At 46.5% G+C, this 23,006-nt stretch overlaps 1 protein-coding gene and 1 pseudogene across 1 annotated transcript in view; one reads left to right on the top strand and one right to left on the bottom strand.

Moving 5' to 3' along the window:
* ATP7B (ATPase copper transporting beta) overlaps positions 1-23,006 on the top strand; it is an 84,774-nt gene that overhangs the window by 6,103 nt on the left and 55,665 nt on the right. The gene's annotated exons all lie outside the window — the stretch shown is intronic.
* LOC127043358 (uncharacterized) lies at positions 19,170-19,288 on the bottom strand (annotated as a pseudogene).

Raw genomic sequence — 23,006 nt, 5'->3', positions numbered from 1 at the left:
ATGGCAGCAGGTAGCAAGGCCAATGGATTCCTCGCAGACCTCATGGACAGTCTGTTTTAGGGCTTCCTAATCTTCGACACTTGTGTTGTCATTTCCAGGTGTTCATATGGCCAGTTTTTCACTGAGGAATGTTTGGAAGTTCTCTTGGTGCACTGAGGATTGAAGTCATTGGATGTTTTATTGCTGTCTGCGTGATTTGGATTGCGTTCTGCTTTGCTGTAATCCTCATGGACATGACTGACCTCACCAGGTGCGTGATCAGTTTAGCAGTCATCCGCTCCTCTCATGACACAGGTGATTTAGACATCTCTTAGATCCATTGTTCATACAAAGACCTAGGAGGTGCCACTGTTTTGAGTGGGGGTGTTGCCAAGTTGCTTTGTCTGAAGATGGTGTTTGTGATCATAAGGTCGTGCTCTGCACATTTGCTGAGTAGAAGGATGCCATTGGAATTGGTTTTGCCCACTCCTTCCTTCTCAGTGATGCTACTCCATCTTGGCCAACTCTTGCGTTAAAGACCCCTAAGAGGATTGTCTTATTTGGTTTTGGAATGGATGACAAAATTTTATGAAGGTCAGTGTAGAAAGATTGTTTCTGTTCTTCAGCATCAAGAGTTGGTGCATATGCACTGATGATAGTGGCAAATGACTTACTGACCAATTGAATGCAGAGGGTCATAAGGCGCTCGTTGATGCCAATGGGGAGCTCAGTCAGGCGGTCGACCGGAAGGTTTTTGATTGCAAAGCCAACACCGGATATTTGCCTGTCACTTGCTGGTTTTCCTTTTCAGAAGAAAGTATAACCGCCACCCTCTTCCCTCAACTGGCCTTCATCTGCACGTCTTGTTTCGCTGTGAGCAGTGATGTCAATGTTGTACCTTGAAAGTTCTTGGACAACAATTGCTGTTCTGCATTTGGTTCTTTCACTTTTTGATTTGTCTAGTGGGGAGCGGGAGGAGTGGGGTCAGGAAGAGGTGAGGAAGAGAGTGGGGGGGAGGTGTGGAGGAAGGGGTGGAGTGGGGGCTGGGCCCTGGGCAGAGAGGGGGTTGACTGTCACCTGGGAACTGGGGAAGTTGGCACCTCTGAACCTGGTAAGCCTACGCATAATAGACATTCCAAGTTGCAAGAAACATTTTTGGTTTTTGACCACATTATGAGTGATCCCTCTGAACACGGTTGTCCAGTCAGTTATGGTGGGATAGACCCATGATCATACATGATCGAACTAGAGGTAAAGCTTCAACACATATAATCTAGTTCTTGCTTAATTAGGTTGCCATCTTTCAAGTTCTCAAATAGAGGACACCGTTGGAGAAGAGGGAGGGGGATCTGGAGGGGCAAGGTGGGGTACAGTTTCTGTTTTACTGTTTCTTTCTACCACCCTTACTTCTGCACTGCTGCTAGCGGCAGTGCTGCCTTCGGAGCTGGGTGCCTGGCCAACAGTCACTGCTCTCTTGCTGCCCAGTTCTGATGGCAGCGCCGCCACCAGAAGCAACAGAGAAGTAAGTGAGGCAATACTATACTTCCCGGACACTTGTTCTTATGTCAAAGTCTGCCCGGACAGAGATCGGAGGACCAAAAAAGATGTCATGTCTGGGAAAATCCAGATGAATGGACCTGGTCATAGACACTGACACCGTGGGTGCTCCAGGCTTGGAGCACCCACGGGGAAAAAAAATATAGTGGGTGCTCAGCACCCACCAGGAGCCCTGTGGTTCAGCTCCTCCATCACAGCGCCTCCCACCCACCACAATCAGCTGTTCAGTGACATTTGGGAGGTGCTGCGGGGGAGGGGAGGAGTGGGGGCAGGAAGAGATGGAGGAGGGGGTGGAGTGGGGGCTGGGCCTGGGGCAGAGAGAGGGTTGACTATCACCTGGGAAGTTGGCACCTCTGAACCTGGTAAACCTAAGCATAATAGAATTCCAGTGTTTGTTTCCTGGATCAAGCTGAGCAATTTGTCACATAGCTAGGAGAAGTGTTGTGTTGCTAAATGTGTTGACTGAATTTGCAAGAAAATTGGAATGTAATGAGAATTAGGGGCAAAGCCACAGAATTTAATCTGCAAAAATTCCAGGAAAAATATAGAGCCTCTCCAGGGCTTAATTCAGAAGACCTGTCAGCAATGAGACAGCTGTCAATGCGCCTCCTTATGCTGCTCTCCAGTGGACTAACTCTTCCAGCCCCTGATTAAGACCCAAGTAGAGGAGGGAGTTCCTTTTTTAAAAAAACAGCAGAGTATGTGGCTGGCAAGAGGAAAGGCTGCAAACTGAAAAATTCTGTCTAATCTTCTATTATAGGTCCCCTCCTGTTTGTGGGAGTTATAGGTTGAAGATTCCAATATAGGGGGTGGCAAATAGGCCACTAGGGGGCTTTATGCAATAGAAAATAATCTCAGCAGCTACCAGACAGCACCACCTCCCTAAACCTCAATACAGTCACAAGATGCTCCCTATTCCAATGGAATCTCCCCTCCCCCCATAGTACTGCTTGTTTAGATATTACATAATCACTCTCTCACAGGAGGATTTTTTTCTTTTGGATCAAGCCTCAAAGAAGGCCCATGAGTATTTTCCTGTGGAGTTTCATCTGCTCTGTAATGAAGGTGTCATGGTTACCATCATTCTTCTCAGGGTGCGCTGCTGTCCCTTCTCGGAGTCTTGCCATGTGCACCCCACAGGCGTCAGGCCTTGGGTCTTTATCTCTCCTGGGCTGGAATTCTGTGGTTCACCCACACTTAGACCAGGACCTGGGTTTCACTCTATTGGGAACAACCAGGAATACTTCAGTGGGGTCAACTGGAGTTTGGACCCTGCAGGAATTTCTCTTTGGGAACCTGTAACAGCACCTGATTCAAGTGACTCAAAAACAGCTTCTTAAAAACGAGTCATTATTTAGTCTTTCACCCAAAGGTACAAACGGTACAGGGCCAACATATAAAACAAGAGTCGGACACACATTTCCTTACCTATGTTTTAATCTCACTATCCATAGCTCAAAACAGGGCCAACTTATTCTGCTTCTGAGTTGGGAGAAACAGCCTGCACTTTTTACAGAGTGCTCCCTCTATCGCTGAGTAAATCTTAGCAGCCTGTCAGCTTTCACAGACATGTTGGAAAGCCTCTCCCAGCTAACCCACACCTGTTCCCTTTTCTGGGGTCTTTGAGGTTTAAGAATCTCCTTTGACCCCATAGCCTTGGGAAGAGTACCCCATACCCTAGAGGGCCTGGATGGAGCCTGCTAGTTCTCCCCCAGTTGATGGCCCAGCCATTCTTATCTTAACTCCTTTGAAGCTGTCTTATCTGTGTCATCTGTCCTGCTCGGTTCCTTACCTGCCCCTTTTACAGCCAGCTTTGATTTAAACCTATGCTTCCAGTCAGGTAGCAATACAAAATGGAACAAGGACACCGAGTTACATATAGTATGTATAAGAATAATGCAGATATTTCCCAGTTCACCAACGCTGATGCCACATAAAACTTGTATTGTTCTATCAGTTCAGAGAACTGATAATGATTTGGTTTCTATAGTCCCTCCTGTGGCAGCACTAAAATTGCATCTGATATAAAAAGATATGTTTTTTTTTCCCCCAACAATGTGTTAAACATTCTGCTGATTTTATTTTATTTTTTTTTTTAATTTTAAATCACAAAATTATTTGACTTGTGACTTCAGCCTTTGTGAAAGCTGCAGGGTTGGCAGCCCTAGGGACTGAAGGCACATGTAGCCACGTGTGAACTTATCATAGTGTTTTCAGGGTATTGCTAGTTAATACCTTGAGCATCTCAATGCATGTGTAGCAGGAAAGCTTGTAAATGATTCCCCATTAACTTCGGTGAGAGCAGATTTTGTCTCTGATGTGGTTTTACTTTCTTATCACAGTGCAAAAAGGCCTTTAACAGGCTTGTCTCTGGAAACCCTGGGTGGCTAAGATGCCAGAGGAATTATGCTAGCTCCCACCCTCTTCTGCAAGCGTATAAAATTTTGCATTGGAACATTTTTGAAGATACTGTAGACCAAATGCTGTGGGAGGCTGAGCCCTATTATAGCTGATCTTTAGCTAGGCCTCTGTTACTAACAACATTCCCTCTAAATTTCCTTTGTACTGAGTGGGCTACAAACGCCATTAAACACCACATTTGTGTCCGGGGGCAATGTCATGGTATAATCCCCACTCTGAACCTTAGTGTCCAAAAAGATGGGGTACCAGCATGAATTCCTCTAAGCTTAATTACCAGCTTAGAACCTGTAGCGCTGCCACCAACCAGGAATTACAGTGCCTGGTACATTCTGGTCCCCCAAAACCTGGCCCGGGGACACCCAAGACCCAGACCCTCTGGATCTTAACACAAGGAAAGTAAACCCTTTCCTTCACCTGGCCTCTCCCAGACTTCCCCTCCCTGGGTTACCCTGGGAGATCACTGTGATTCAAACCCCTTGAATCCTGAAACAGAGAGGAAAATGCACCTTCCCCCTCCTTCTCTCTCCCCCTCCCAGATTCTTCCTGAAAGACAGTAATCCTGGCACAGAGAGAAATCAGCTTCTCTCTCCCTCTTCCCTCCTTTCTCCCCAGCAATTCCCTGGTGAATCCAGACCCAGTCCCCTGGGATCACACCAGAATAAAAAACCAATTAGGTTCTTAAACAAGAAAAGCTTTTAATTAAAGAGAGAAAAACAGTAAAAATGATCTTGTAAATTTAAGATGGAATAGGTACAGGGTTTTTTAGCTATAGACACTGGGAACACCCTCCCAGCCTAAGTATACAAGTACAAATTAAAATCTTTACAGCAAAATACCAATTTGAACTCCTTCCAACCAAATACACATTTGAACTTCTTCCAACCAAATACACATTTGCAAATAAAGAAAACAACCATAAGCCTAACTCGCTTTATCTACCTAGTACTTACTAGTCTGAACTTATAAGAGCCTGTGTTGGAGAGAAACCTGGTTGCACGTCTGCTCCCTCTGAGCCCCCAGAGTGAACAACAACCAAAACTAACAGCACAGCACAAAAACTTCCCTCCCTCAAGATTTGAAAGTATCCTGTCCTCTGATTGGTCCTCGGGTCAGGTGACAGCCAGGCTCACTATTCTTGTTAACCCTTTACAGTCAAAGAGATATAAAGTACTTTTGTGCTATTAACTTTTCTTATCTGTTTGACAGGCAAGCTTACACTTTTTTTGTTTTTTGAAGTCTTCTTACTGTACTAATTTGGTGTGCATGTGAGAGGAGTGTGCACAGGGTGTGTGTGAGAGGGGGTGTACACAGGGAGGTGGGCATGAGGGGTGTATACAGGGTGTAAGAGTGTGCACATGTGTGTACAGGGAACTGGCCTAAGGTGCCCCTCAGTATCATACATTAGTTCTCATCACTGCCATTTGTGGGGTCCTAGAGGAAAGTGATTAGCTCTGTAGTAGGCAGCCCTCAGAGCTTGGCCAGGAGTCCGTGGAGGGGAAGGGGGAAGCGGTGGGGCAGTGTCTGACTGCACCTCCCCTGGATCTGGGATTTCAGAGCCCCAACCTGGAGGCTTTCAGAATGGGGCCCAGGCTGCAGCTCCATTGGCAGCAGCAATTGTTGAGTGGAAACCAACTGTGTGATGGTGCTATGGCCTTATCAGGCTGCAGCTCTGGAGTTTCCACTATCCTGGGATGGTACTGCAGAGTCCATCCAGGCCTTCACCTGAACTCCTTTACAAGGGGTATTCAGCTGCCTCGTCTCCTCTCAGCCAGACTGAGCATGTCCCTGAGACTGGAAACACTTCCATTCATTCCACAGCAAGGAGACGGGCCACGGCAGGTGGGGGCAGTTCAGGGTCTTAAAGGGCCACACCATGTTCCTGCTGGGGCTGCACAGAGGAGACGTGAGTGGTACCGTTTTTGACTTGCGCAGCGTATACAGGATTGCTGCGTGGCCGTGCATGCGCACAGTTGATAGAGTATGTACTGGTTACTAAGGCCCTCATCCTGAAATGAATTCCATGCAGTTAGATCCCTTTTAACCCCATTGAAACCAGTGGGGATCTGCATGGGCACAGGAATCCATTCCCATGGCCAGAGGTGCTGGAACAGTTTTTATAGTGGGGTGCTGAGAGCCATTGATCCAAACTGTAAACCCTCTATATGATGGAAACCACTTCAAGCCAGGGGGTGCAGCAGCACTCCTAGTTCCAGCAGGATTGGGACCTAAGACTCTGGAGAAAAATGTGTATTTTATTACTTCCTAAATTCAGTTCATGTAAATAACTTGATAAGATAAAGCCACTGGTCGGTAATCAAACACCAAGAAATTGAATTAATTGCATGCAAGTAATATTCATATGACAGTCATGTGGCCTTTAATACTTGGTTGTACAGCTGAGTGCTTTCTTTGCTCGCCTTCTCATTACAATACTGTGAACTTAGACATTTCTACAGGGATGCAGTCTTAGCTTCCAAAGTGCATGGGACTGTATGTAACAGGAGGAGTTTTAGCTGATTTGAGTACACAGTAAGTTTATATCTTTTGACTGTGAATTGCAACTGCTTATTGTACAATGGTTGTTGGATACATAGCATCATGAGTATACATAGCATCGTGCAGAAAGCAAACTGTGCCATTTCAGAAGCTCTTTGCTCCGAAGGGCGTATGGTTTAAGGCCCACATTGGGACAGTACAGAACAATACAAAACCAATGTCAGAGAAGTGAATATGTGTGTAAAATGAGAACTGTGTATTTAGGAAGAAATTTAGCTGGTGTGGTTTTTACTAGTATGTCGTGATTATGTTAAGTTACTGAACACAATAGATGCTGGTAAAAATAATTTTTTTTTTTTAGTCAGGCTTATTTAGAGGTAGATTCTACTTCTCGCTGAGCCAGAGTAAATCTGAAGTAAGTTGAACTGAAGCCAATGGAGATATTTGGGGCTAAGGACATGTGTACACTACAGACTTTTGCTGATGCAAGTTATGTTGGCATAAAGCCACTGTATATTGCTTGTGCATGTGCGTTCTTGGCTCCTCGCATTGGTGCTGCACATACTCACCAGGAGTGCTTATTTTGATGCACAGTGCAGTGCGTCATGGGTCGGTATCCCAGTGTCTATACTAGTGCACTGTCTGTTGGGAAGTTTTGACAATGCATTGTGGGGCAGAAACACAGGGGTGACTGAGACTCTGGGCTCAAGTTCCCATCATGCAACTTTCTCCATCTTATTATGCTATCTGTATCCCATAATTTTCACACCTATTTTTTAAATCCCATGAATCTCAAACTGGAGAGGGGCAGACTGCCCTGGGAGACAGAGCATGTATTCTGGGAGGGTGAGAAGCTTTAGGGGGAAAAAACATACTGCGCACATTTTACTCACAGCAACAAATAATATTCATGTCCATTTTAGTTATATACACTGACCTGTGAGAGCCATAGCTGAAGAGTATATGTGAAGCTGTGATTGTCCTTACCATCCCTTGGTGTGGAGTGGTGGGGTAGGGATGCAGCCCTGATGCCACGTGGAATGGTGGGGCTGGTGTAGAGAGGTGCTGCACTGGACTTCTGCATGGACTGCAAAGGGAGGTGAGCCTATGATTGTTGAACCTGTAGGTCCACACCAGCCTGCAGCTTGCTGCTGAAGAAACCCGATTATGTCCTCTTGCATCTGCCATTCCTCTTCCTGCTGGGACACCTGGGCTTTTCTCTTCTCCACTCTTTCCTCCTCTGTGCAGTCTGTGGTGTTCATCCTCCAGGCCCTCTGCTCACATTCTGATGCAGCACTGGCTTGCAGGATCTTGCTGAACATGTCATCCTGAGTCCTCTTCTTTCTCCTCTTTATCTAGATTAGGCGTTCCACAGGTATGGAGGGGGAACTCCTCAAGGCCACAATGGCAGCAGCTACAGATAAAACACACAAAGGTACCTCTGCCAGTATAGTACAATGGAAAGTGAAAGTTAAGATTCAGAACTCCTATCCTTTGCTCCCCTAAAGTGTTAAATAAGATGTACTTATTGACACTTCTGCTTCAGAGTGCTTGTGCACGGCACCACTCACAGCACCAGCCACGGGGAGCATGGCCCTCTGTGGTGAGGAAATTGAAGAGGGGTTGCTAGGTTATATGAAACTATGAGCATAGGGCAATGGTGGCATTGAACATTGACACTATTTTCTGCAAGTGGTAGTGCTTTTAGCTGGTATCTCACTTCTGAAGGTAACAAAGGCACAGAGAATGCAGCTGCTACTAGCATCCAAAGCCTTTCAGGCCTATATGTTGGTAGCCTGTGTACTGAAATGATTCCTTCCAGAGCTATCACTGACAGAAGTGGGAAAGTGTCCTGGTGTGGATGAAGAAATAAGGTGGCCATCCCTAGAAACTTTTGGGACTAGATTACAGATTATTTCCATGAAAGTTTCATTATGATCTCTCAGAAGGATTCAGGGAGCATCCCTGTGAATGTAAACAAACTGTTCTGCATGCCACCTTCCCTCCCCTGCTAAATCTAGAGGGGAATAAAAAACAGATAATTCTACTTCTTTTTATTGTACCACTACCTCTTCTAGTATGAGTAAGTTAATGAAGAGTCAATAGCTGTGTCCGCTTAAGTTGGGGGCACCATCACTGTAATGAGAAATAAACCTTATCTGAGGTTCTTTCCCCTGCACTGGGCTCACCTGTGCTCGACTGCTGGGACTAACTGGACTGTGGTGGAGCCTCAAACAGCTCTGGCTCACGGCATAGTTGGATCCCCCTGTCATTTGTCCCCCATCCTCCTCCTTTTCCTCACAGTTCACGGCAGGAGCCTGTGACTTGGGCTCCTTGGAAGTATCCATGGTGGTCTTTGAGGTGGTGGTGGTGTCTCTGCCAAGTATTGCATATGGCTCTTTGTAAAAACAGCAGATCTGTAGCCTGGCATCAGATCCCTGTTGGCTTCCTTGGCCTTTTCCTTGGTTTTCACATGACACTGTTGCTGATCCCTGTTGTACCCCTTCTTTTGCCTCCCCCATGCCATCTGCTCATAGATATCCATGTTTTGGTGGCTGGTCCATAGTTGTGCTTGTACAGCCTCTTCTTTCCACTTCCCCAGGAGATCCAATATCTCCTGTCTGCTCCAAGCCAAAGCATGTCTGGAGCATGTAGCCAGCCTGGTCAGCTGGGCAGTTGCACACGGCAACTAGGTGTGTTTGCTAAGCTGGACAATTAGGAAATGACATTTCAAAAATTCATGAGGTTGTAAAGCAGGGGTGGGCTTCTGGTCTCTGTGAAAGCTTGGCAGCAGAGTTCACAGTTATGACCAGACTGGTCAGTATCTGGCATTGTGGGATGGCTGCTGGAGGACTGTTAGGATTGACATAGGTTCTGTAATTTTCACTCCATGCATCTGAAGAAGTGAGGTTTTTTACCCATGAAAGCTTATGCCCAGATAAATCTGTTAGTCTTTAAGGTGCCACTGGACTCTTTTTTTTGTTTTTATAGGTAATGTAGTGTCTGCATTTGTGCTCCATTGCCCTCTGTGCATCAGCCCTGGCTCAGTGCCTCTCAGGCAGATGATGTTACTATGTCGGCATAATGGAGAGCTGACATCAATGGGTGGCAAATTTAAGAGTAGATACATGCATACCTAAGTCAATGTAAGTCGCCTTGCACTGACCTAAGTTTGAAGTGTAAACCAGGCTTTATAGTGTATATCTGAGAGCAGAAGTTGGCCTTTGTTTATGATCAGGAGATGTGATAAGAAGTTAAACAATCTGTGTCTACATAGGATTTTGGTGAAAGATTCCTATTAAAAAAAATTCAGTTCTGTTAACATAGAATTTAAAAGACTTGATCCCGAAGCTTTTGCTAGCATACGTTATTCTTATTCAAGGTGTCCTATTTGTCCTCAGCTGGTTGGGTGAAAGGCTCAGCAGTTAGGTTTCAATTCTATGAGGTGCAGAGTGTCTTCACCACACACACACAGACACACACCTTCTTGTCAATTGCTGGAAATGGGCCATTTTCATTACCACTACAAACAGTTCTTTTTCTCTCCTGCTGATAATAGCTCACCTTAACTGATCACTCTCGTTAGAGTGTGTATGGTAACACCCATTGTTTCATGTTCTCTGTGTATTTTCCAATGCATGCATCTGATGAAGTGGGCTGTAGCTCACGAAAACTTATGCTCAAATAAATTTGTTAGTCTCTAAGGTGCCACAAGTACTCCTGTTCTTTTCACAGTTAATGCTTGATCTGTTCTGCTAAACTGTCACTCAACAGAACAAAGGTTTCTGAGGGGGGAGGTTGCTAGTTTTTTTTGGGGAGGAGCAGGGCCGGTGCAAGGATGTTTCGCGCCCTCCCCCCCCCCCACGGCAGCTCCCCACCACCACCCTGAGGCGCCCCCCTTGCAACAACTCCCCACCCCAAACCCTCCACCCAGAGGCACCCCCCCCCGCCCCAGCTCACCCTGCCCCACCTCCTCCCCGAGCACACCGTGGCTGCTTCAGTTCTCCTGCCTCCCAGGCTTGCAGCGCCTAAGCTGATTGGCGCTGCAAGCCTGGGAGGCAGAAGAAGTGAAGCAACCACAGCATGCTCGTGGAGGAGGCGGGGCAGGGGTGAGCTGGGGCAGGGAGTTTCCCTGCGTGCCACCCCCCCCTTACTTGCTCAGGTGGCCCTCCCCGTGTTCCCCTGCCCCAGCTCCCTCCGCCTAACTACTGGCAGCTACCGAGGTGGCCAAAGATCCAGCCACCACGGTCGCTGCCGAAGAAAATGGCGCCCCCCAAATCCTAGTGCCCTAGGCAACCGCCTAGGTCACCTAAATGGTTGCGCTGGCCCTTGGGAGGAGATATTCTGAGGGGAACAGGAATGTTTCACACCAATCCAGTGTAGATACAGGTTTGAATTACCCACTTATATCTGTCCCCTTTGTACTAATCAGGATGTGGAAAGGAGCCAGAAATTGGGCACAGAGCTGGCCTGCAGAGAATTCCCTTTTGTTAGTACAGGTGTGCCAAATCTGGGCCCTGCACCTCTCTTCCCCCTCCCTCCATCCACCATGGGTGCAGGTTCGATTAAGGATTCTTCATTTGTGGTATAAATTAGAGGTGCTAGGAAGCAGCTCACTGAACTCCCAGACCAGGTTACAAGACACTCACTTTCCCTTCTCTTGCATTGAGCAAAACTGAGGCACTGGAGGAAATTTGTCCCCTAAACTAGCTAATCCCAGTATTTCAAGAGTGTAACACTTCGATTTCATTGGGAGTTGAGGACAATGAGGCACTCAATGCCCTGCAGGCTCGAGCCATTCTACTAAATTGCAGAATGCTAAGGTTTTGACTAAAAATGACTTGGGAGGAAAAGGGAATTGTCCCTCCTCCGCAGAACAGACCAAGGTGAACTTTGGAAAATTCATTGCTTTGCTGAGAATTGGACAGGGTATCAGATGTGGGGGGGGGGGGCATATTTCCCTTTTCCCAAGCTTGCGCAGTGTTTAACTCTTCAGACTCAGATTTCTTAAAAGATGTCTCTGTGTGGTCATTCAGTCAATCAATTCAATTTAGTAGTGAGCTTTTGCTTTTATAAACTAATATGTACATAGCAGCAAATATCCTGGGTGTATAAAATCTTTATCAGGAACATTCACATGAAACTAGTTTCAATTAAATTATTTGAGGTAATACGTGTGCTTTAGGGACTTGCTCTGTTTTGTTGTTTTTTTGTAGGAACTGCAAGATGTTCCTTGAGGAGCCTGTTTTTATGAGTAGGTGGGCCTGTCTTGCTTAAAACTAGTGGCTGCTTCTGTAGAAGTTAACTAACTATGCTGATACATTCATCCCTATCTGTAACTTCAGCTGTGACAGCAATTTGACATCTGTCTGGAATACTTCAGCACTTCCCAGTATATATTGTCAGTTGCTATGTGACACATAGCAACCCAGTTTCTGCACACAGTTCTGCCATTCATCTTTTACAACCCTATATACAGAACCATTTGTAATATATTAATGTGCAGGATGAATTGTGGTGCCATGAAAATATATGGCACCTAACAAGCTGAGACTCCATTATAGCCCAGGTCTTTTCACTGAGGATTTCTCCCCATGTTGCACTCTCCATCAGTACCTGACCCAGGCTGAGGAAGCTAATATCCAACCAGTGGACCAAATTTGGTGATGAATCCTGGTCACATGCCACCTGAGACATGTTGCACATACGCTAAGAAGAAGATTAAACAAGTAAACAGTCACATTAAGCAAGCTGTTAGCTTCGTTGGTTTATAGTTATTACATACTAATACTAGATTGTACCTTATCTTGGTCTATTTTCAATTAATACGTTGTCACGATTCCTAGCCCAGAGAAGAAACTAATCGTTTACAAAAATATTATATGGTATTGTGATGCCTTGCTCAGGTCACCTAGAACTGTGAACTGCTGCATTCACAGGCGCCGACTTTCCAAAGTGCCATGGGGTACTCTATCTCTGGCTCTCCCTCAGACCCCACCCCCACTCCACCCCTTCCCCAAGGCCCCATCACACCCCGCCTCTTCCTGTCCATGCTCCACTGCTTCCCGCCCAGTTCCTCCCCTGAGCACACCGTGTCCTCACTCCTCCCCACTCCCTTCCAGCCTCCTGCACACCACGAAACAGCTGGTTGCGGCGGGCGGGAGGTGCACAGAAAAAGGGGGAGGCGCTGATCCACAAGGCCTGCTGACAGGCAGGAGGCATTGTGGGGGTGGAGGGTAGCTGATATGGGGGCTGCCAGTGGCTGCTCATCACCCACCATTTTTTCTCCGTGAGTGCTCCAGCTCCAGACCACCCATTGAGTTGGCACCTATGGCTGTGTTACCACGCTGCCACAACAAGAGTGAGCTTTGCTGCTTCTAAGCTATGAGTCAGTCATAGAGGTCATGGATTCCATGATTTTTATGAGACCTCTGTGACTTAATGAAAATTCCAATAATTCATTCCCACAGCAGCAGGACTCAGGTTTCAGCCGCACAGCAGCGGGGCTCAGGCTTCAATAAATCCATGGTTTATTGTCTGCATCCTGTCCGTGACTTTTAATAAAAATACCTATGCCAAAATCATAGCCTTAGCTATGAGTCATTGCCCTACCACACCAGGTTGTCTCCCTTGCTAGCAAACTCCTCAGGACTCTGCCAGTCCAAACCTTGCCTTGCAGGTCAGTGAACCCCAGTTCCCAAATTCCCCAAAGAGGTTTTCCTGCTGTGTCCAGTCTCTCTCAATGGACCCTCACAGAAGTTATCAAGTTTGCTGTCTCCAGAGAGACAGAACACATGCCAGCCTGTTAGTTTGGCTGAGGATTTTAGCACTGAGGTGTTCTCTGTAATAAAACAAAACTAAGTTTCTAGAGGCAGGAAGGCTTCCTGAGGGTACAGTCCCCATCAATATTAAATGGCTATCTTCCCTCACTTGCTTGCCTGATGGCTTTGTTGTACTTTTCTTGTTAATGTGCTGTTCATTGCCTTTGTCTCACTATGCTTAATTTACAATGAAGATGCAGTCAAGCCTGCAAAACGACATTCCTTTGTCTAGGACAAGATGGAGTTAGGCACTGCCTGCTAAACACATTTTAGGAACTTATTTCCATCACACATCCATAATTCTGTATACATCACTTGTACATATGTGACGAAGTGGAAATGTTCTTAATGTTTTCTCTGAATACTGTGTGTGCCTCCGTTTCCCCTATGTATTACTCAGATATCTAGGTGGTGAGATAAGGGTATGTGATCATTGCAGAGACCCCTAGAGGGCATGGGTCACTGCCAACTGGCTGCCTGGACACACAGAATGGCCAACTGTCTGTATACTGGCAACTGATGGCTGGAACCTGTCCTCTGCAAGGAGCCAGCCGAAGGGGTTGGAGAACAAAGAGACCAGGTGACCTGCTTGCCTAGGAAAGAGACAAAGCATGGCAGTGAGGCTGCTGAGTGTGACTGAGGCTGGGCTGTTGGAAGGATATTCCTGGGGGGATTCTGCGCCTATGCGCAAGTGCAGAATTCATATGGCCTGCATTTTTCTAGGCCCCCTGTGCAGAAAAATGCAAGAAAAATCTGCTGGGGGACATGCGCCTCTTCCCCAGAAACCCAGGCAGCTTGTCTGTTCTAGTGTACCTGGAGCAACCTCAGAGACAGGGAGGCGACCTGGGCATGCATACCTGCATGATCACCGTTGGGGGGCGGGATTGGGTGTACGTGTGTGCCAACAAGCAAGCGAGAGAGAGACTGAGGCCTTGGCTACACTGGCGCTTTACAGCGCTGCAACTTTCTCACTCAAGGGTGTGAAAAAAACACACCCCTGAGCGCTGCAAGATACAGCGCTGTAAAGAGCCAGTGTAAACAGTGCTGCAGCGTTGGGAGTGTGGCTCCCAGCACTGCAAGCTAAACCCCGTCAGGATGTGGAGTACGTGCAGCGCTAAGAGAGCTCTCTCCCAGCGCTGGCGCTGCGACCACACTCGCACTTCAAAGCGCTGTCACAGCAGCGCTTTGAAGTTTCAAGTGTAGCCATACCCTGACTCTGTCCCTCTTTGTGACTGCAGCTCCCTGGAGTGTAAGGGTAGGGCTTTTTATTATGCATGAGGTAGGCTAGAGGCACAAATGAAGCAGCCTGCTTGAGGGTATGGCTACATTTGGAATTTCAAAGCGCTGCCGCGGCAGCGCTTTGAAGTGTGAGTGTAGTCAGAGCGGCAGCGCTGGGAGAGAGCTCTCTCAGCGCTGCATGTAAACCACATCCCTTACGGGTGTAGCTTGCAGCGCTGGGAGCTGCACTCCCAGCGCTGCTGCCCTGATTACACTGACGCTTTACAGCGCTGTATCTTGCAGCGCTCAGGGGGGTGTATTTTCACACCCCAGTTGCAGCGCTGTAAAGTGTGAGTGTAGCCAAGCCCTGAGTTAATTGATCTCACTCTCTGAGGCACAAATGTAGCACCCACAGTTAAAGTTGCTGTTGATGGTTAATTGAGCTCAGGGTATGGCTACACTTACAGCTGTACAGGGCTGGGAGTTACAGCTGTCTTCGTACAGCTGTGTAGGGAAAGTGCTGCAGTGTGGCCACACTGACAGCTACCAGCGCTGCAGTGTGGCCACATTTGCAGCATTTGCAGCGCTGTTGGGAGTGGTGCATTGTGGGCAGCTATCCCAGCGTTCAAGTGGCTGCAACGTGCTTTTCAAAAGGGGGGGGGTGTGGTGGAGTGTGACAGGGAGCGTGGGGGAGACAGAGAGAGTGGATTTTTGGAGCTAACACTGTTGTCAGCTCCCTGCCTTGCAAGTTCTAAGAACTGGAAGATACACAGCACCTACCTTCAATCATTTTAAAAGTTTCAACCCCTTCCCCCACCCCTCTTTTATTCACTAAATGCAAATTATGCACTCCTAAATAGCCTTCGGACCACATAAGCAGCTGCTCAACACGGACTCCCCCTCCCCCTCCGCCGTGTGCCTTCTCTCCTCAAGCAAACAGCTGTGAACATTCCAAAGCAATTCCCCTGCCTGCCTCCGCTTGCTCGCTCGAGCAAACAGGAGCCAAGTTTGTTTTTTAGATAAGCAGCTCGGGGGTGCTCGGAGTTCAGCCACTCTTCCGGTTTGTTGTGAACAGGCATTCTGGGATACCTCCTAATACCCTGGAGGCCAATTACAGCACATTTGGTGGCCACTCTTGATGAGCAGCGCTGCAGCACCAGCGCTGCAATCGTTATACCCCAAGCAGACCAGGTGTACAGCCAGCGCTGCAGCCAGGGAGTTGTGGCACTGGATGTGCCTTGCAGGTGTAGACAGTTACTAAGGGCTTGTCTACATCACAAAGTTGCAGCGCTGGTGAGGGGGTTACAGCGCTGCAACTTAGGAGGTGTACACATCTGCAGGGCATCACCAGCGCTGCAACTCCCTGTTTGCAGCGCTGGCCGTACTCCCGTTTTGTCTCGGGTGTAGAGGATCCAGCGCTGGTGATCCAGCGCTGGTAATCAAGTGTAGACACTTACCAGCGCTTTTCTTGACCTCCGTGGAATAAGCAGGTATCCCAGCATACCTGAGGAAGCCTCTCCTTCAAGCAGGTCTCTTTCCCTGCGGTTTGCAGGGGGGTCCGGGGAACGCAAGAGCAAACCGCGGGGAAGCTGGTCTCCTTCCCCGGTTTGCTCTCGCGTTCCCCGAACCCCCGAGCAAGCAGTTCTCCTTCCCTGCGGTTTGCTCTCGCGTTCCCCGAACCCCCGTGCAAGCAGGTCTCCTTCCCTGCGGTTTGCAGGGGGGTTCGGGGAACGTGAGAGCAAACCGCGGGGAAGCTGGTCTCCTTCCCCGGTTTGCTCTCGCGTTCCCCGAACCCCCCTTGAAGCCGCCCAACAGCGCTGCAGTGTGGCCACATCTAACACCACTTGCAGCGCTGGTTGCTGTAAGTGTGGCCACTCTGCAGCGCTGGCCCTATACAGCTGTACTAATACAGCTGTAACAACCAGCGCTGCAAAATTGTAGATGTAGACATACCCTAAGTTGTAGTGCTGTAAACCCACCACCAGCGCTGCAACTCTCCAGTGTAGCCATGGCCTCATTCTCTGAGGCAGACATGTAGCAGCATGTCTGTTGTTCCTATTGTTAGTTAACTGTTCCCATTCTCAGTCAATTCTCCCAGGAGCATTATAACCTGTGAACGTTTTAAGGCTCCTACATTGCCAAGTGATGTAACTGAGTCTTATTATAAAAAACAGTAAGGGAATCCTCTGCTAGGAAGATCTCTGTGATTTCTCACTTTTTTCCTGTGCCAAAGTGGCACAATGGGGTTAAATTACAGCTCAGGATTTATTTTACTTACCTGTTTAAAAAAAAAAAAAGACTTTGAGGGCAAATAAAACATTTACCAAGCAGTCAATAAAATGTCAGGACAATCAGAACCAAGCACTTCCCAGAGTACCCAGCCAGGTCCAGGACAATGATTAGAAAAACTGTATGACTTTCATGTGTGAAAGTCTGAGCAATTTAAAATGACATTCAACTCCCCCCGCCCCCCGTTTGGTGTTCTGTAAATTTAACTGAAAATCCAGGATTGTAACTGGAATGCAGAGTATTAGTTACCAAGTGTTTTGTCACTTAACTTTCATGTGTTTGGGAAATGCTGAATAGTCATTGTGACTTTTTTCTGTATTGTAGTTTTAAATAAATTTACCAAAACAATTGGAAGAGGTGTGATTATATTGCATTAGTTTGACACAAAAAATGCAGATTTTTGCATTTTTTATGCAGAATTCCCACCCACCCACCCACACCCCAGGAGTAGAAGGAGTTAGTTTGCTGGTTTGGGACTTGGGGAGAGACCTCTGGGCTCTGGATCCCCCCTCCCCCAGATGGACTTTGCTGTAACTTCCTGCTTTCTGTGCTAACAAGATCTGTTCAACTTTGTTACCATTGACTAATAAACCCTTCTGTTTTCCAGTACTGGCTGAGAGTCACTGACTGCGGAGGTGGGGTGCATGGCCCTTTTTGGAATGGTGTAAGCAGTAGTGCAAGTAGAAATAATTTCTTGCGGGTTCTGCACTCATGGGAGGGACAGAAACGGGGGGGCCTTCCCATGTGACTCCTCCCTTCCTCAGCCCGGGGCCCCCACGCTCTCCCCATCCCCAGGACCGGCGCTAGGGGTTTGAGCGCCCTAGGCGGACGGCAATTTCGCCACCCTGCGCGCTGGTCCCACGGCTCCACTGGAGCTGCTGCAGTGGTGCCTGCGGAGGGTCCGGTGCTCCGTGGCTCCAGTGGAGCTGCCGCAGTCATGCCTGCGGGCAGTCCACTGGAGCCGCGCAAGCAGCCGACCGTCCGCAGGCATGACTGCGGCAGCTCCCGCGGAGCACCGGATCCTCCACAGGCACCACTGCGGCAGCTCCACCGGAGCCGCCTGACGCCCCCTCCGGCAAAACGGCGCCCACCAATTATTCTGGCGCCCTAGGCGATTGCCTAGGCTGCCTAAATGGTAGCGCTGGCCCTGCCCGTCCCCTCCACCACCACCCCCCTTTGTATGTACAAGCATCAACATGCTTAACTACTCACTTCCCCCAAAATATGTAGTATTCGGTCTGTTTATATGGAATATGGGAGTTGAGTGAGGAGCCATTTCAGCATATGTATGACTTATTTAAGGACATATTTTAAGTAGAACTGTATCCTAAACTGCTTTATGGTATTGTACCCAAACACTGCATTTCAATGGGGGATTCACCTTCCTTTATGGGAACAGCCTCCTGAAACTCTTACCAGTCCACAAAAGTGGTCCATAGTCATGCAAAAAGTCCCATTGTCTTCAATGGGATTGATCAAATGATTAAGGGTTTACAGAATTAGGTTCCAAGTCTGTAAACTGTTCTGGACAAAACAATGCCTGAGCTGTCAGATGAGAAGGAGCTTCATTTGAATAAAGGTGGGCAGATGTGTGATAAGTCTTAGCTCCATTGCATACATCACACAATAATATTAATGACCTGTGTGTTACCAGTTTACATATGACACTTTATGTGACATCTTTTAGATACAGTTTATGACAACAGTGAACTGTGGCTAGGCGTGCGTAAAACCTGTACGGGTACAGTGTGCCCTTGGCCATTTGACATCTGCGGGGCTCCTGGGTCACAAGTATGTAACTTCAACAGGAAATGTCACATGGTCCAATTGTTCTCACGTGGATTATTCTTATAGGGACTATAAACTCCATACATTTGCACTTCTGCAGTATCCTTCACTGTTCCATCAGAGGGCTCCCTGCTTCTATTAGCTACTTTGGCAGAATTGGCAGTGGATTTGAACCATAGATCAAGAGAGAGCATGGGGGAGAAATTTGCCAAAGCAAGAGCCATCCTCATGGAGGCTTGGTAACTCTGTGCTGCCTTCTGGCCTATGGTCCCTTTCAGAGCAACACTGCCATGGGCTGTCCCTGACCCGCTTCAGTGGGTGGGTTGCACAATTCAGACTGGGAGGCTTTCCAACCATAAGAATGACACTCACAACACTAGCACCACTTTTCCTCAATAAACCTCTAGAGAAAAAAAAATGAGTTAAACGTCAAAAGCAAACACCCTGCCCTAAGCAGAACTTTACCCCGAAAAGGAAGACATGCCAGAGACTCCATGAAATCCACTCATGGAATCCTAGAACATTAGGGTTGGAAGAGAAGTCAGGAGGTCATCTAGTCCAACCCCCTGCTCAAAGCAGGACCAACCCCAACTAACTCAGTGCCTACAGCATCTGGGATTCCCAGGCGGTCACCCATCCAAGTACTAGCCAGACCCAGGATGGTTTATCTTCTGAGATCAGACGGGACGGGAGGCGTTTGATCCGGTATGGCCATAGGCCACTATGACATTGCAACTGCTATTGACTTTATGTGGTAGGTGCTCCAATACTGTGGTAATAAAATCCTAAAACAGATGCATAGATAAAATGAGTTTTTGTGAGTTTTTCTTCTTTTCCATCTGTGGAGATAGAGAGGATGATTTGGCCCATGCTAGTGACAGATGTGAGTCACATCACTTAATGCACTGCTGGAAGTGCTGAGATACAATGGCAATGAACATGTTAAGAATCTATATAGAACAGAATTTGAAAAAATCATATTGCTGCAATTAAGTTCTCTTGTTACATGCATAGAGTTTATTTCCAGTAGTTGGCAGCATAAGATAGCAAGAAGCAAGAGTTAAAATAAATTTGCCTTGATCTTGCTTTTACATGCATCTAGTTCTGCTGGATTGTTCAACATATTGGCTTGTTATATTTTAGAAACAGCGTTCACAATGCAAATGCAAGGTGGTGTTATGGCTGTCTTTTGAAACAAAGATATCTGTGCTGTATATAACTGCAATAGATTTTATTAAATTGGGATTTATGTAGAGATTCCGCAATTTGACTGGGATTAGGCATTGGTTATAGAACTAAGAAGCTGGGGTCTTGAGTCTAACACTAACACTAAAAATATATAGCAAATTCCTTACCAACTTTTGGAGTGAAGGTAGGCTGTGCTATTTGTGCATGTCTGGCTCATACTGCAACAAGTGAATGTGAGTGGCTCCCATCAGGTGCGCTTTAAGGGTGAAATTACCCCTATGCAGAGGCCCAGCACAAGACTTCTGCCCCACATCAGGCATAGGCTTTACGCTGGCAATCTGCACAGGGTACATTTCATTAAAATTAGGCTGGGCTTCACAAGAGCCATTATTGACTTGCCAGCTATTGGTTCAGCCACTACCACTCACCCCTTTAATTTAATAATCTGTTGAACCAGACATCCCATTTAAGTAAAATAAAAAAATAACCCTGTGTCATGGATTATCACCCCTAGGATGCTGTATTGAAGCCATGAGAAACCGCTGTGCCCTCTACCCACTCAGTTGGACTGGCCCTGTTCACACTGCTTTCCTTGGTTGGAGATGCAGCCAGCCTCACCCAGGTCCTGTTATCACCCAGCATGACAGTTGGTGGCGCCACACACTCAAACTGGGCTACCTGAGTGCCAACAGCAGACACCAGCCAGTTTCCCAGCTCTCCAGGCATGCATCCTCCTTGGAGTATAAACCCAAAATTATATCATCTTGCACTGCACAGGGATCTGTAAAGTTATTAGTATGTCCTCCTCTCCCTCAGTGTGGAGAAGAATATGCACACTTGGGGTAACTAAGCTGAGATTTTTCCCCAGACACTTTACTTAAAGGTACACTGGTTTAGGTTAAAATATAAACAAGTTTATTAACTACAAAAGAGAGATTTTAAGTGATAGCAAACAGATCAAAGCAGATTACTTAGTAAATGAACAAAACTGCAATCTAAGCCTAAAATACTAGAAAGATAGGATATGAATTAGCAAATTCTCACCCTGTCTGACAATACAAGCAGGCTTGCAGCTTCTTAAGGCACAAGCTGCATTTGCTTTGCAGCTTGGGATCCCCTCCCCATTCCCAAGTCTTTTCTTTCAGAGCTTCTCTCAGGTGTTGAGTTGTGAGAGAGTGAAGAACCGATGATGTCACGCCTGGCCTTATATAGCTTTAGCACAGGACGGGAACACTTTTTTCCTAGCTCAGTTCCTAGACCAGCTTGTGGAAAAACACTGGTCCCAAAATGGAGTTCAGAGTCATGTGGGCTGGTCACATGCCCTTGCAGTGTCATAGCGGTCATTACTTACAGGCTGTCTGGAGCACTCTCAGGAAGGCTCATCAAGGGGAGATAGGCTTCTCCTAAGTCCTGTTGTTTACCCTAATGGCCCTGAATGGACCTTCACAACCAGCTGTTTAGACTGGCAGCATCTTGCCTAGTTAGTGTCACCCAGGTGTGACCACATGTGAAATACAGATACATAATCAATATCCATAACTTCAGATACAAAAATGATGCATGCATACAAATAGGATAATATTCAGAAAATCATAACTTTTCCAATGACACCTTACATGACCCATCTTGTACAAAATGCATCATAATTATCATAATCATATAATAATATCACGATGAAGAATATGGGGTGCAGTGTCACACCCTATATTTCATTTACCTATTCAAAACAAGACAACACACAAGTTGTTGTCATGCTCTCTGGAGTGGCTCTCGACTCAGGGCAGACTGTCAAGAAGCAGGGCAGAGATCCTGAACTGACTGTGTTCTCTAAGTGTCACCAACCCAGTAACAAATGTGAACTCCTAACACACTAAAACAGTCCACTTGGACATTCCGATCTATCTTCCTTGCCACCCAGGCAAGCTGGATCCAGTGGTGGTTATACACCAAACATTTGGTTGTTCCCAGTCCCAAGAGACCAGTCACTTGCCTCAGGTCAACTTATACATTATATCTCACACCAAATACAACACTTGTATCCAATCCTACAGTAAACTAACTAAGGATTTATTAACCAAGAAAAGAAATGGGAGAGTTATTGTAAGTTTAAAGCAGACAAGAATATATATACAAATGAGTTACATTCTGTGGTCCCAAAAGGTGACAGAGATGTAGTATTCTGCCAGCTCTGAATGTCATTTAGGGCTATCCCAGGTGGACCCTGGGGATCTCTGCTTCTGTTTCATAGCTGTGAGAGTCCAAACAGCAAAAGAGATAAAAAAATTTTTGACAGCTACTTTTTATTTTGTTCTTCCAGAATTCAAGCTGATGGGATGAGCCTTTTTGCACATATCCTCTTCATGGGAGTAAGGGGCAATTAACAAAATCTTTGTATTGTGATGTCCCACGATGGTCCATTTAGTCTTGATAGGGATGGGCAGGAGATGATCCCTCCTGACTGGGCTCACAGTTTCAGAGCAAACACTTTTTATAGTTACAAAGCAAAAACTTAAATATTACCTTGAAGCATGTGATAAAGACATTATAAGTGAGATGCATGCGGTAACTTACAGGCATTCCATAACGTCTGAACAGTAAACACATCGTCCAATGCCTATCTTAACCTTACTAAAACGCAAAGTGACTCAAACTGGTTTCCAGCAATAAATTTGTCAGGTACTGTCTGAGATCTAAAGCCTTGGCCAGAGCTGGAACCTGGTCCACCAGCCTCACAGTTATACTAAAAATCCCTCTGAAATTCACAGAACAATTTAGAAAAAAAGGTTGAAATTGCTAAATGACAGCAGTGTAGGTAGCAGAAGTTACCACCTATGTACTAGACTGAGTTTTTAAATGTGAGCCTATTTTAGCTATGTATTTCAGAACAATGAAAGGGCTTACATGTCTGTTAAGACGAGTCATCCAGGAGCGGTTCAAATTGTAAAATTTATTAATTTCAAATTATATTTAAATAAAAATTTACTTAAAATTGGGAAAACATTAGTGAGCTATTCCATTCTGTTCACCTTATATACTGCTTTTGCTCAGACTTTCTAGAAAAAGTCAGCTTTGATCAAAGGCCAAACATGAAAAACTTTAGCACAGAGGTGAAACTTTCAGAAAGTTAAGCAGACTGAAAATGGGGAGACGATAGTGCAAGTCATGTAGTGATCCTATCTAGAGTGGGTTCTGCCAGGTGCCTGCTATGGCTTCATAGATTCCAAGACCAGAACTGACCATTGTGATCAT

This window comes from Gopherus flavomarginatus, chromosome 1 (assembly GCF_025201925.1).
Source record: "Gopherus flavomarginatus isolate rGopFla2 chromosome 1, rGopFla2.mat.asm, whole genome shotgun sequence".
NCBI classification, from domain to species: Eukaryota; Metazoa; Chordata; order Testudines; family Testudinidae; genus Gopherus; species Gopherus flavomarginatus.
This window is presented reverse-complemented; position numbering and strand designations above follow the sequence as displayed.